This window comes from Montipora foliosa, chromosome 6, assembly GCF_036669935.1.
Source record: "Montipora foliosa isolate CH-2021 chromosome 6, ASM3666993v2, whole genome shotgun sequence".
In the NCBI taxonomy this organism is placed as follows: Eukaryota; Metazoa; Cnidaria; class Anthozoa; order Scleractinia; family Acroporidae; genus Montipora; species Montipora foliosa.
The window spans coordinates 4375274-4390952 of record NC_090874.1 but is presented as its reverse complement, the minus strand read 5'-3'; the positions used below and the strand labels follow the sequence as shown (position 1 = coordinate 4390952).

The following is a 15679-nucleotide window of genomic DNA, read 5'->3' as shown; positions in this document are numbered from 1 at the left end:
ATTCATGCCTGCGGGCTCGTGGTCCAATGTTTTGATTTTTTGGTGCACAGACAACACTTGACAAGACTGCTCTCCTCAGTCGTCTCAGGAACAATTTTTAATGCATTAAGTGCTCAGGAATCATCACAGAAAAGTGAAGTAATGATAAGTTTTATCTTTTTCATACTTTTACTTTGATTTATGGCGAATCGGTCTGAATTATAAGCTTCGTTTTATTGCCATGTGTTCGAGAGTACAGCATCCATCCCACCAACCGCTCCTTCTCAGGTTTGAACGATTTCATATAGCTTCATCTTTACCAGTGTCGTTACGAGTTATCATTAACGAATGAGAGAAGTGATTCTCGGACTTAGGTCGACAATTTCTGCTAGACACTTGAAAAAGTCAGGTCGCTCTAAGACTCTAACGGAAGTGGATCCCATGACCACTGCGATACCGACGCAAAGGGGTGTCTGGAAAACCCGAATAGCGAATAGTCGCGAATACCGAACAGCGAATAATGACGAATAGTACGAATAGTGCGAATGGTCACGAATAGTCACGAATAGTGGCAAATAAGGGTGGAGGGGGGAGGGGGAGGGGGGGGGGGAAGATTGTGACGAAATGACGAAAATTTGGTACCCAGTACAGTACTTCCTGGTCAACCGCGCAGCAACGTTGGATGGGATTTTCCCGCTAAAAAAGCAGAGATGTGTCGGCGAAGGACAGTTTGAGCCCTGAGAGGAAAAGGTAATAAATGCACTGGAATCCTGTTGCTTATTTGGATAATTAATTAACGCAACGGTTATCAGACTAGCTCGTTTGTCTCTTTAATCACAAACCACTTGCCTCACATTTTGATTTTATTCCTTTTTACAGAACGTGTCTCGCCGGATGAGCACACATGAGGATGATGAAATGTCACGTATCTAAAATTAAATTTATGTTCGGGAGCTACTGTGCGAGGAGATGATCATGAGCTTGATGTATTAATGAAAGTGATTTATATTTTTGCATTTTGACGTTTGTTCTTCTTTAGAGTGTTTGTAAAAGCATGCACGAAACTCTCTTTCGACAACAGGTGAGCATATTATTTGCTATGATTACGAGATTGTTCAGCATAAGGCGGTAACTATTGAAGACTATTCGTCACTATTCGCGACTATTCGTCACTATTCGCCCTGTTCGTACTATTCGCTATTCGCGACTATTCGCTGTTCGCTATTCGCGACTATTCGCTATTCGGGTTTTCCAGACACCCGACGCAAAGCTCTACCAACTGAGCTATGAATCTTTGAAGCAGAATACTTCAGAGCAGGTCAATTTATTGGGCTCATTTCTTTCCGTGAAAGAGTCAAGCAATGAAATGAATCTCTTTTAACATTAGCAGAAATTCCATCAGTGCCAAGATGTGCATATTACATCATTTCGCTCGCAATAGTGTTTATGTCGGACGTAAATATGAAATCCAGACAAAATGATTTTCATCCTACTTTTTACTCTCAATTTCCTTTCGGTCTATGTAATATGCACTTGTTTGCATCTTGGCACTAATGGAGATTTTGCTAATGTTAATATGGATTCATTTCATTCATCGAGTCCTTCACAGAAACAAGACACTCTCCCAAGTGTGTGGCTTCACAGAGCATTGCACCCATCGCAGAGATCATGGGTTCGAATGCCGTTGGAGCCACCTGAATTTTCAAGATGTCAAAAAGAGACAGTTGCTTAAATTGTCGACTTAAGTCCGAGGATCACTTCTCTTATTCGTTAATGAGAACTTGTAACGACACAGGTATAGATGAAGCTAGATGAAATCGTGCAAACTTGAGAAGGAGCGGTTGGTGGGATAGATGCAGTACGATAAAGATTCTGTGATCTCGAGCTCCGCAAATTAAAAAAACGAAGCTTACAATTCAGACCGATTCGCCATAAATCGAAAAAAAATTGATGAAGAAAATAAAACCTATCCTTACCTCACTTTTCTGTGATGATTCCTGAGCACTAAATGCATCAGAAATTGTTCCTGAGACGGCTGAGGAGAGCGGTCCTCTCTAGTTTTGTTGTGCACCGACTTGTGCACCAAAAAATCAAAACACGCACCACGAGCCCGCGGCATGAATTTCATGTGTTTGCGGTTATATTTTAAAATCAGGTAAGTCCCTCATGTATTCCTTATTATTACGTATTTAAATATAGAAGGTATTTATAGTGTATCTAATAATTAGCCCTATATACCCATGTATACCATTATACCCCTATATACCCATGTATACCCTTATCAGTCCCCCTATACACCCATCTATGCCTTATATACCCATGTAGACCCTTATATATCCAAATATACCCTTGTATACCCTTATATACCACTATATACCCATGTATAAACTTATATACCCCTGTATACCCAAGTATACCCTGGTCAAAGAAAACAAAGACGCTGGGTACGAGAGTGTGTCGGTCCCTAAACCATATGTGACAAATCCCACGCCGACTCACAGCTCCAAACCACCCTTGTCAATATAAGGAAAGAATTAGACGGCTTATATATTCAAGGAAAAAATCATTTTATCTGTCATATGGTAAGCAATGGAATCGCCGACTACAAAGTGTGCACACGCACCCCGCTAAAGGTAACATACATACAAGCATAATCTTAATTTCATCTCGAATTTCCAAATAACTACAAGACTTAATATCTTCGAGACATTACATTTACAGCTAAAATACATAGCCTATACAGATACCTTCTAAATACGTAATATTTAAAGATATATTCATTAGAAAGAAAAGCCCCTGTACAAAATGCGGCCCTGGATTCTCTTTTAAAACCAGTAAACTCATAGTTACGGATAAAATCAGGTAGCGCATTCCGCAACTTAGCTGATACGAAAGAAAAAACACAACCAAGACCATAACTGGTTGTTCCAGGTTTACTGAGGAACAGAATGTAATTTCCGCGAAGATCATGCATAAGAAGGGGACGGGAGAGAAAACGTATTTTTCTCGCATTTACATTATAATAGCGTTTCTTTGACACGAGAATTACAGCGAAATGAAAGCACACCTTTGTCGCGAATCTTCTATGATAAAAACTTGTTCAGAAATCCAAAATCTAAGTTAAAAGCACACACCAGGCCTACTCCTGAGTATCTGGCTAGAAATCATTTCCTCTCGCCGCGCTTCAGCCATTCCATGAGGGCCAGTCTCGTGCTTCTTAAGTTGCCTCGCTCATGCCCAAAAAGAATTCTGGGTAATTCTGCCATTCCATGACAAGGGAAAACTCCCGATTCTCATTTTATAGTTTTTTTCATAAGTGTCGGGCCACCCAGTCCTACCAGCAAAATACCGCATCGATTGAAGTTTTTAGCTTTCAAAACTTGCCCAAATTGTATCGGTAGGTCCTGGAATCCGTCCAAAGAAAGACCAGAGAGACAACTTCACTCGTGAACCGCCTTGTTTAAAACAGAGCATTCAGTTAGGCGTCCCAGTCTGCATGAAACCATCTCTCGCCTCTGTCTGAGACAAGACCAGACACGCACGGTTCTTACGTTACGTTTATTCCTATAAAATCAACTGAAATGTCAATTGCTGGTTTAAAAAAAAAAACAAAAAAAAAACAGCATGTAATTTTTTTTGGTAGGCTAGGTATCGGAGAGCCAGAACATTTACGCATGCGCTGACGGAATGTTTGAACAAGAGAGAAAAACGCAGTACCTCCAGACACCGGCGCTGGAGCGTCGTACCAAACGAGTCATCCCTGGATTTCGGCCGGTGCGATCGCTTTTGGACGCAGTTGGCCCTTCGCTGCTTTCTGCTACCGACCTTGCCTCCCGGTACGGCATTGAGGGAGAGATATGTCGGCCCCTAAACCATATGTGACAAATCCCACGCCTACTCACAGCTCCAAACCGCCCTTGTCAACATAGCGTAACAATTAGATGGCTTATATATTCAAGACAAAAGTCATTTTGTGTCATATGGTAAGCACTGGAGTCGTAGATTACAAAGTGTGCGCATGCGCCCTGCTAAAGGTAACATACATACAGTCATAAGCTTTTTCCCAATAACTACAGGAGCTAATAACTTCGAGACATTACATTTACAGCTAAAATACATAGCCTATACAGATACCTTCTAAATACGTAATATTTAAAGATATATTCATTAGAAAGAAAAGCCCCTGTACAAAATGCGGCCCTGGATTCTCTTTTAAAACCAGTAAACTCATAGTTACGGATAAAATCAGGTAGCGCATTCCGCAACTTAGCTGATACGTAAGAAAAAACAGAACTAAGACCATAACTGGTTGTTCCAGGTTTACTGAGGAACAGAATGTAATTTCCGCGAAGATCATGCATAAGAAGGGGACGGGAGAGAAAACGTATTTTTCTCGTATTTACATTATTATAGCGTTTCTTTGACACGAGAATTACAGCGAAATGAAAGCACACCTTTGTCGCGAATCTTCTATGATAAAAACTTGTTCAGAAATCCAAAATCTAAGTTAAAAGCACACACCAGGCCTACCCCTGAGTATCTGGCTAGAAATCATTTCCTCTGGCCGCGCTTCAGCCATTCCATGAGGGCCAGTCTCCTGCTTCTTAAGTTGCCTCGCTCATGCCCAAAAAGAATTCTGGGTAATTCTGCCATTCCATGACAAGGGAAGACTCCCGATTCTCATTTTATAGTTTTTTTCATAAGTGTCGGGCCACCCAGTCCTACCAGCAAAATACCGCATCGATTGAAGTTTTTAGCTTTCAAAACTTGCCCAAATTGTATCGGTAGGTCCTGGAATCCGTCCAAAGAAAGACCAGAGAGACAACTTCACTCGTGAACCGCCTTGTTTAAAACAGAGCATTCAGTTAGGCGTCCCAGTCTGCATGAAACCATCTCTCGCCTCTGTCTGAGACAAGACCAGACACGCACGGTTCTTACGTTACGTTTATTCCTATAAAATCAACTGAAATGTCAATTGCTGGTTTAAAAAAAAAACAAAAAAAAACAGCATGTAATTTTTTTTGGTAGGCTAGGTATCGGAGAGCCAGAACATTTACGCATGCGCTGACGGAATGTTTGAACAAGAGAGAAAAACGCAGTACCTCCAGACACCGGCGCTGGAGCGTCGTACCAAACGAGTCATCCCTGGATTTCGGCCGGTGCGATCGCTTTTGGACGCAGTTGGCCCTTCGCTGCTTTCTGCTACCGACCTTGCCTCCCGGTACGGCATTGAGGGAGAGATATGTCGGCCCCTAAACCATATGTGACAAATCCCACGCCTACTCACAGCTCCAAACCGCCCTTGTCAACATAGCGTAACAATTAGATGGCTTATATATTCAAGACAAAAGTCATTTTGTGTCATATGGTAAGCACTGGAGTCGTAGATTACAAAGTGTGCGCATGCGCCCTGCTAAAGGTAACATACATACAGTCATAAGCTTTTTCCCAATAACTACAGGAGCTAATAACTTCGAGACATTACATTTACAGCTAAAATACATAGCCTATACAGATACCTTCTAAATACGTAATATTTAAAGATATATTCATTAGAAAGAAAAGCCCCTGTACAAAATGCGGCCCTGGATTCTCTTTTAAAACCAGTAAACTCATAGTTACGGATAAAATCAGGTAGCGCATTCCGCAACTTAGCTGATACGTAAGAAAAAACAGAACTAAGACCATAACTGGTTGTTCCAGGTTTACTGAGGAACAGAATGTAATTTCCGCGAAGATCATGCATAAGAAGGGGACGGGAGAGAAAACGTATTTTTCTCGTATTTACATTATTATAGCGTTTCTTTGACACGAGAATTACAGCGAAATGAAAGCACACCTTTGTCGCGAATCTTCTATGATAAAAACTTGTTCAGAAATCCAAAATCTAAGTTAAAAGCACACACCAGGCCTACCCCTGAGTATCTGGCTAGAAATCATTTCCTCTGGCCGCGCTTCAGCCATTCCATGAGGGCCAGTCTCCTGCTTCTTAAGTTGCCTCGCTCATGCCCAAAAAGAATTCTGGGTAATTCTGCCATTCCATGACAAGGGAAGACTCCCGATTCTCATTTTATAGTTTTTTTCATAAGTGTCGGGCCACCCAGTCCTACCAGCAAAATACCGCATCGATTGAAGTTTTTAGCTTTCAAAACTTGCCCAAATTGTATCGGTAGGTCCTGGAATCCGTCCAAAGAAAGACCAGAGAGACAACTTCACTCGTGAACCGCCTTGTTTAAAACAGAGCATTCAGTTAGGCGTCCCAGTCTGCATGAAACCATCTCTCGCCTCTGTCTGAGACAAGACCAGACACGCACGGTTCTTACGTTACGTTTATTCCTATAAAATCAACTGAAATGTCAATTGCTGGTTTAAAAAAAAAACAAAAAAAAAACAGCATGTAATTTTTTTGGTAGGCTAGGTATCGGAGAGCCAGAACATTTACGCATGCGCTGACGGAATGTTTGAACAAGAGAGAAAAACGCAGTACCTCCAGACACCGGCGCTGGAGCGTCGTACCAAACGAGTCATCCCTGGATTTCGGCCGGTGCGATCGCTTTTGGACGCAGTTGGCCCTTCGCTGCTTTCTGCTACCGACCTTGCCTCCCGGTACGGCATTGAGGGAGAGATATGTCGGCCCCTAAACCATATGTGACAAATCCCACGCCTACTCACAGCTCCAAACCGCCCTTGTCAACATAGCGTAACAATTAGATGGCTTATATATTCAAGACAAAAGTCATTTTGTGTCATATGGTAAGCACTGGAGTCGTAGATTACAAAGTGTGCGCATGCGCCCTGCTAAAGGTAACATACATACAGTCATAAGCTTTTTCCCAATAACTACAGGAGCTAATAACTTCGAGACATTACATTTACAGCTAAAATACATAGCCTATACAGATACCTTCTAAATACGTAATATTTAAAGATATATTCATTAGAAAGAAAAGCCCCTGTACAAAATGCGGCCCTGGATTCTCTTTTAAAACCAGTAAACTCATAGTTACGGATAAAATCAGGTAGCGCATTCCGCAACTTAGCTGATACGTAAGAAAAAACAGAACTAAGACCATAACTGGTTGTTCCAGGTTTACTGAGGAACAGAATGTAATTTCCGCGAAGATCATGCATAAGAAGGGGACGGGAGAGAAAACGTATTTTTCTCGTATTTACATTATTATAGCGTTTCTTTGACACGAGAATTACAGCGAAATGAAAGCACACCTTTGTCGCGAATCTTCTATGATAAAAACTTGTTCAGAAATCCAAAATCTAAGTTAAAAGCACACACCAGGCCTACCCCTGAGTATCTGGCTAGAAATCATTTCCTCTGGCCGCGCTTCAGCCATTCCATGAGGGCCAGTCTCCTGCTTCTTAAGTTGCCTCGCTCATGCCCAAAAAGAATTCTGGGTAATTCTGCCATTCCATGACAAGGGAAGACTCCCGATTCTCATTTTATAGTTTTTTTCATAAGTGTCGGGCCACCCAGTCCTACCAGCAAAATACCGCATCGATTGAAGTTTTTAGCTTTCAAAACTTGCCCAAATTGTATCGGTAGGTCCTGGAATCCGTCCAAAGAAAGACCAGAGAGACAACTTCACTCGTGAACCGCCTTGTTTAAAACAGAGCATTCAGTTAGGCGTCCCAGTCTGCATGAAACCATCTCTCGCCTCTGTCTGAGACAAGACCAGACACGCACGGTTCTTACGTTACGTTTATTCCTATAAAATCAACTGAAATGTCAATTGCTGGTTTAAAAAAAAAACAAAAAAAAAACAGCATGTAATTTTTTTTGGTAGGCTAGGTATCGGAGAGCCAGAACATTTACGCATGCGCTGACGGAATGTTTGAACAAGAGAGAAAAACGCAGTACCTCCAGACACCGGCGCTGGAGCGTCGTACCAAACGAGTCATCCCTGGATTTCGGCCGGTGCGATCGCTTTTGGACGCAGTTGGCCCTTCGCTGCTTTCTGCTACCGACCTTGCCTCCCGGTACGGCATTGAGGGAGAGATATGTCGGCCCCTAAACCATATGTGACAAATCCCACGCCTACTCACAGCTCCAAACCGCCCTTGTCAACATAGCGTAACAATTAGATGGCTTATATATTCAAGACAAAAGTCATTTTGTGTCATATGGTAAGCACTGGAGTCGTAGATTACAAAGTGTGCGCATGCGCCCTGCTAAAGGTAACATACATACAGTCATAAGCTTTTTCCCAATAACTACAGGAGCTAATAACTTCGAGACATTACATTTACAGCTAAAATACATAGCCTATACAGATACCTTCTAAATACGTAATATTTAAAGATATATTCATTAGAAAGAAAAGCCCCTGTACAAAATGCGGCCCTGGATTCTCTTTTAAAACCAGTAAACTCATAGTTACGGATAAAATCAGGTAGCGCATTCCGCAACTTAGCTGATACGTAAGAAAAAACAGAACTAAGACCATAACTGGTTGTTCCAGGTTTACTGAGGAACAGAATGTAATTTCCGCGAAGATCATGCATAAGAAGGGGACGGGAGAGAAAACGTATTTTTCTCGTATTTACATTATTATAGCGTTTCTTTGACACGAGAATTACAGCGAAATGAAAGCACACCTTTGTCGCGAATCTTCTATGATAAAAACTTGTTCAGAAATCCAAAATCTAAGTTAAAAGCACACACCAGGCCTACCCCTGAGTATCTGGCTAGAAATCATTTCCTCTGGCCGCGCTTCAGCCATTCCATGAGGGCCAGTCTCCTGCTTCTTAAGTTGCCTCGCTCATGCCCAAAAAGAATTCTGGGTAATTCTGCCATTCCATGACAAGGGAAGACTCCCGATTCTCATTTTATAGTTTTTTTCATAAGTGTCGGGCCACCCAGTCCTACCAGCAAAATACCGCATCGATTGAAGTTTTTAGCTTTCAAAACTTGCCCAAATTGTATCGGTAGGTCCTGGAATCCGTCCAAAGAAAGACCAGAGAGACAACTTCACTCGTGAACCGCCTTGTTTAAAACAGAGCATTCAGTTAGGCGTCCCAGTCTGCATGAAACCATCTCTCGCCTCTGTCTGAGACAAGACCAGACACGCACGGTTCTTACGTTACGTTTATTCCTATAAAATCAACTGAAATGTCAATTGCTGGTTTAAAAAAAAAACAAAAAAAAAACAGCATGTAATTTTTTTGGTAGGCTAGGTATCGGAGAGCCAGAACATTTACGCATGCGCTGACGGAATGTTTGAACAAGAGAGAAAAACGCAGTACCTCCAGACACCGGCGCTGGAGCGTCGTACCAAACGAGTCATCCCTGGATTTCGGCCGGTGCGATCGCTTTTGGACGCAGTTGGCCCTTCGCTGCTTTCTGCTACCGACCTTGCCTCCCGGTACGGCATTGAGGGAGAGATATGTCGGCCCCTAAACCATATGTGACAAATCCCACGCCTACTCACAGCTCCAAACCGCCCTTGTCAACATAGCGTAACAATTAGATGGCTTATATATTCAAGACAAAAGTCATTTTGTGTCATATGGTAAGCACTGGAGTCGTAGATTACAAAGTGTGCGCATGCGCCCTGCTAAAGGTAACATACATACAGTCATAAGCTTTTTCCCAATAACTACAGGAGCTAATAACTTCGAGACATTACATTTACAGCTAAAATACATAGCCTATACAGATACCTTCTAAATACGTAATATTTAAAGATATATTCATTAGAAAGAAAAGCCCCTGTACAAAATGCGGCCCTGGATTCTCTTTTAAAACCAGTAAACTCATAGTTACGGATAAAATCAGGTAGCGCATTCCGCAACTTAGCTGATACGTAAGAAAAAACAGAACTAAGACCATAACTGGTTGTTCCAGGTTTACTGAGGAACAGAATGTAATTTCCGCGAAGATCATGCATAAGAAGGGGACGGGAGAGAAAACGTATTTTTCTCGTATTTACATTATTATAGCGTTTCTTTGACACGAGAATTACAGCGAAATGAAAGCACACCTTTGTCGCGAATCTTCTATGATAAAAACTTGTTCAGAAATCCAAAATCTAAGTTAAAAGCACACACCAGGCCTACTCCTGAGTATCTGGCTAGAAATCATTTCCTCTCGCCGCGCTTCAGCCATTCCATGAGGGCCAGTCTCGTGCTTCTTAAGTTGCCTCGCTCATGCCCAAAAAGAATTCTGGGTAATTCTGCCATTCCATGACAAGGGAAAACTCCCGATTCTCATTTTATAGTTTTTTTCATAAGTGTCGGGCCACCCAGTCCTACCAGCAAAATACCGCATCGATTGAAGTTTTTAGCTTTCAAAACTTGCCCAAATTGTATCGGTAGGTCCTGGAATCCGTCCAAAGAAAGACCAGAGAGACAACTTCACTCGTGAACCGCCTTGTTTAAAACAGAGCATTCAGTTAGGCGTCCCAGTCTGCATGAAACCATCTCTCGCCTCTGTCTGAGACAAGACCAGACACGCACGGTTCTTACGTTACGTTTATTCCTATAAAATCAACTGAAATGTCAATTGCTGGTTTAAAAAAAAACAAAAAAAAAACAGCATGTAATTTTTTTTGGTAGGCTAGGTATCGGAGAGCCAGAACATTTACGCATGCGCTGACGGAATGTTTGAACAAGAGAGAAAAACGCAGTACCTCCAGACACCGGCGCTGGAGCGTCGTACCAAACGAGTCATCCCTGGATTTCGGCCGGTGCGATCGCTTTTGGACGCAGTTGGCCCTTCGCTGCTTTCTGCTACCGACCTTGCCTCCCGGTACGGCATTGAGGGAGAGATATGTCGGCCCCTAAACCATATGTGACAAATCCCACGCCTACTCACAGCTCCAAACCGCCCTTGTCAACATAGCGTAACAATTAGATGGCTTATATATTCAAGACAAAAGTCATTTTGTGTCATATGGTAAGCACTGGAGTCGTAGATTACAAAGTGTGCGCATGCGCCCTGCTAAAGGTAACATACATACAGTCATAAGCTTTTTCCCAATAACTACAGGAGCTAATAACTTCGAGACATTACATTTACAGCTAAAATACATAGCCTATACAGATACCTTCTAAATACGTAATATTTAAAGATATATTCATTAGAAAGAAAAGCCCCTGTACAAAATGCGGCCCTGGATTCTCTTTTAAAACCAGTAAACTCATAGTTACGGATAAAATCAGGTAGCGCATTCCGCAACTTAGCTGATACGTAAGAAAAAACAGAACTAAGACCATAACTGGTTGTTCCAGGTTTACTGAGGAACAGAATGTAATTTCCGCGAAGATCATGCATAAGAAGGGGACGGGAGAGAAAACGTATTTTTCTCGTATTTACATTATTATAGCGTTTCTTTGACACGAGAATTACAGCGAAATGAAAGCACACCTTTGTCGCGAATCTTCTATGATAAAAACTTGTTCAGAAATCCAAAATCTAAGTTAAAAGCACACACCAGGCCTACCCCTGAGTATCTGGCTAGAAATCATTTCCTCTGGCCGCGCTTCAGCCATTCCATGAGGGCCAGTCTCCTGCTTCTTAAGTTGCCTCGCTCATGCCCAAAAAGAATTCTGGGTAATTCTGCCATTCCATGACAAGGGAAGACTCCCGATTCTCATTTTATAGTTTTTTTCATAAGTGTCGGGCCACCCAGTCCTACCAGCAAAATACCGCATCGATTGAAGTTTTTAGCTTTCAAAACTTGCCCAAATTGTATCGGTAGGTCCTGGAATCCGTCCAAAGAAAGACCAGAGAGACAACTTCACTCGTGAACCGCCTTGTTTAAAACAGAGCATTCAGTTAGGCGTCCCAGTCTGCATGAAACCATCTCTCGCCTCTGTCTGAGACAAGACCAGACACGCACGGTTCTTACGTTACGTTTATTCCTATAAAATCAACTGAAATGTCAATTGCTGGTTTAAAAAAAAACAAAAAAAAAACAGCATGTAATTTTTTTTGGTAGGCTAGGTATCGGAGAGCCAGAACATTTACGCATGCGCTGACGGAATGTTTGAACAAGAGAGAAAAACGCAGTACCTCCAGACACCGGCGCTGGAGCGTCGTACCAAACGAGTCATCCCTGGATTTCGGCCGGTGCGATCGCTTTTGGACGCAGTTGGCCCTTCGCTGCTTTCTGCTACCGACCTTGCCTCCCGGTACGGCATTGAGGGAGAGATATGTCGGCCCCTAAACCATATGTGACAAATCCCACGCCTACTCACAGCTCCAAACCGCCCTTGTCAACATAGCGTAACAATTAGATGGCTTATATATTCAAGACAAAAGTCATTTTGTGTCATATGGTAAGCACTGGAGTCGTAGATTACAAAGTGTGCGCATGCGCCCTGCTAAAGGTAACATACATACAGTCATAAGCTTTTTCCCAATAACTACAGGAGCTAATAACTTCGAGACATTACATTTACAGCTAAAATACATAGCCTATACAGATACCTTCTAAATACGTAATATTTAAAGATATATTCATTAGAAAGAAAAGCCCCTGTACAAAATGCGGCCCTGGATTCTCTTTTAAAACCAGTAAACTCATAGTTACGGATAAAATCAGGTAGCGCATTCCGCAACTTAGCTGATACGTAAGAAAAAATAGAACTAAGACCATAACTGGTTGTTCCAGGTTTACTGAGGAACAGAATGTAATTTCCGCGAAGATCATGCATAAGAAGGGGACGGGAGAGAAAACGTATTTTTCTCGTATTTACATTATTATAGCGTTTCTTTGACACGAGAATTACAGCGAAATGAAAGCACACCTTTGTCGCGAATCTTCTATGATAAAAACTTGTTCAGAAATCCAAAATCTAAGTTAAAAGCACACACCAGGCCTACCCCTGAGTATCTGGCTAGAAATCATTTCCTCTGGCCGCGCTTCAGCCATTCCATGAGGGCCAGTCTCCTGCTTCTTAAGTTGCCTCGCTCATGCCCAAAAAGAATTCTGGGTAATTCTGCCATTCCATGACAAGGGAAGACTCCCGATTCTCATTTTATAGTTTTTTTCATAAGTGTCGGGCCACCCAGTCCTACCAGCAAAATACCGCATCGATTGAAGTTTTTAGCTTTCAAAACTTGCCCAAATTGTATCGGTAGGTCCTGGAATCCGTCCAAAGAAAGACCAGAGAGACAACTTCACTCGTGAACCGCCTTGTTTAAAACAGAGCATTCAGTTAGGCGTCCCAGTCTGCATGAAACCATCTCTCGCCTCTGTCTGAGACAAGACCAGACACGCACGGTTCTTACGTTACGTTTATTCCTATAAAATCAACTGAAATGTCAATTGCTGGTTTAAAAAAAAACAAAAAAAAAAACAGCATGTAATTTTTTTTGGTAGGCTAGGTATCGGAGAGCCAGAACATTTACGCATGCGCTGACGGAATGTTTGAACAAGAGAGAAAAACGCAGTACCTCCAGACACCGGCGCTGGAGCGTCGTACCAAACGAGTCATCCCTGGATTTCGGCCGGTGCGATCGCTTTTGGACGCAGTTGGCCCTTCGCTGCTTTCTGCTACCGACCTTGCCTCCCGGTACGGCATTGAGGGAGAGATATGTCGGCCCCTAAACCATATGTGACAAATCCCACGCCTACTCACAGCTCCAAACCGCCCTTGTCAACATAGCGTAACAATTAGATGGCTTATATATTCAAGACAAAAGTCATTTTGTGTCATATGGTAAGCACTGGAGTCGTAGATTACAAAGTGTGCGCATGCGCCCTGCTAAAGGTAACATACATACAGTCATAAGCTTTTTCCCAATAACTACAGGAGCTAATAACTTCGAGACATTACATTTACAGCTAAAATACATAGCCTATACAGATACCTTCTAAATACGTAATATTTAAAGATATATTCATTAGAAAGAAAAGCCCCTGTACAAAATGCGGCCCTGGATTCTCTTTTAAAACCAGTAAACTCATAGTTACGGATAAAATCAGGTAGCGCATTCCGCAACTTAGCTGATACGTAAGAAAAAACAGAACTAAGACCATAACTGGTTGTTCCAGGTTTACTGAGGAACAGAATGTAATTTCCGCGAAGATCATGCATAAGAAGGGGACGGGAGAGAAAACGTATTTTTCTCGTATTTACATTATTATAGCGTTTCTTTGACACGAGAATTACAGCGAAATGAAAGCACACCTTTGTCGCGAATCTTCTATGATAAAAACTTGTTCAGAAATCCAAAATCTAAGTTAAAAGCACACACCAGGCCTACCCCTGAGTATCTGGCTAGAAATCATTTCCTCTGGCCGCGCTTCAGCCATTCCATGAGGGCCAGTCTCCTGCTTCTTAAGTTGCCTCGCTCATGCCCAAAAAGAATTCTGGGTAATTCTGCCATTCCATGACAAGGGAAGACTCCCGATTCTCATTTTATAGTTTTTTTCATAAGTGTCGGGCCACCCAGTCCTACCAGCAAAATACCGCATCGATTGAAGTTTTTAGCTTTCAAAACTTGCCCAAATTGTATCGGTAGGTCCTGGAATCCGTCCAAAGAAAGACCAGAGAGACAACTTCACTCGTGAACCGCCTTGTTTAAAACAGAGCATTCAGTTAGGCGTCCCAGTCTGCATGAAACCATCTCTCGCCTCTGTTTTCTTTCAAAGGCTTGCCTTTACCCACATTCTAGCTTAATGATGCCAGCCTGGTGGCTTCTGTAGACGAAAATGGCCTGAAGGGGCACTTATAAAATGATCACCTACCAGATATGAGTCTCTCCCTGTCGAAACACGAACGGTTGACATTTGTTACGTGTGATCTAACATGAGCCCACATATAATGAGTACAGCATATGTTTTAATGAGGTAAGTACCTCATGTATCCCTTACAACAAATGTTGTTATCTACCAAAGTGCAAAAATCCTTTTTTCCAATTCAGAATATTCATGTTCACTTCAGTTTAGTTCCAAAATGGACACCAAATTCTATAGAATGTTACACGTGATTTCCTGCTAATTCAAATAATAACTTTATTGTCCGCTATTTCTCGCTAGAATACACATGTTCCTGTTCAAACACAATTTATTGTGAGAGAATGAAGGGGTAGTTTCTAAAGAAACTGTGGTGCTGCGTCGGTGGGGAAGTAGTATACAAAAATTTGGTTTTATCAACGGAGTTGATAATGTAAATTGGCCACCGTACAGAGATTCTAAAAGCTGGTGAATCTCTGTACGGTGGCCAATTTACATTATCAACTCCGTTGATAAAACCAAATTTTTGTATACAATTTATTGTGTCCCAGCGTTCAGCACAGAAAAGTATTCTCAAGTCTTTAATACCGCAAGCTGAAAAGACTTGCAAGTAACAGTTCCATTTTAGAGTAATTTTCAGTAGTTGTTTACTTGTAGAATTCCAAATAAATAGTTAATGATTACATTTAACAAGTTGTCACGTTCATTTATGCAGTAATAACATTTATCTACCGCACGAACCATCCAGCCTTCTCCATAAATATCTACCTGTACCCCTACAAACATCGAGCGCACTCGCCTAAGCTTCGATTACCCCTAGTTATTATGTATTTAAATATAAGGTACTTATAGTGTATTTAATAATTAGCCCTATATACCAGAGATTTTGAATTCAAATACTAAGATTCGCGTGAAAATGACGGAAATCACTAAAATAATAAACTGAAATCTAATACGTTTCTTCGCGGATGTGAAGACCGATGGGATCGACGAAACGTTCA

At 41.9% G+C, this 15679-nt stretch overlaps 1 long non-coding RNA gene across 1 annotated transcript; it reads left to right on the top strand.

Annotated features, from left to right (window-relative positions):
• Nucleotides 1–2457: 2457 nt before the first annotated feature.
• On the top strand, nt 2458–14707 carry LOC138006391 (uncharacterized). Its single transcript, XR_011123891.1, has 17 exons — nt 2458–2612; nt 3623–3962; nt 4298–4363; nt 5008–5347; nt 5683–5748; nt 6393–6732; nt 7068–7133; nt 7779–8118; nt 8454–8519; nt 9164–9503; nt 9839–9904; nt 10549–10888; nt 11224–11289; nt 11934–12273; nt 12609–12674; nt 13320–13659; nt 13995–14707. It is a non-coding gene; the product is annotated as an uncharacterized lncRNA (long non-coding RNA).
• The last annotated feature ends 972 nt before the right edge of the window (nt 14708–15679 follow it).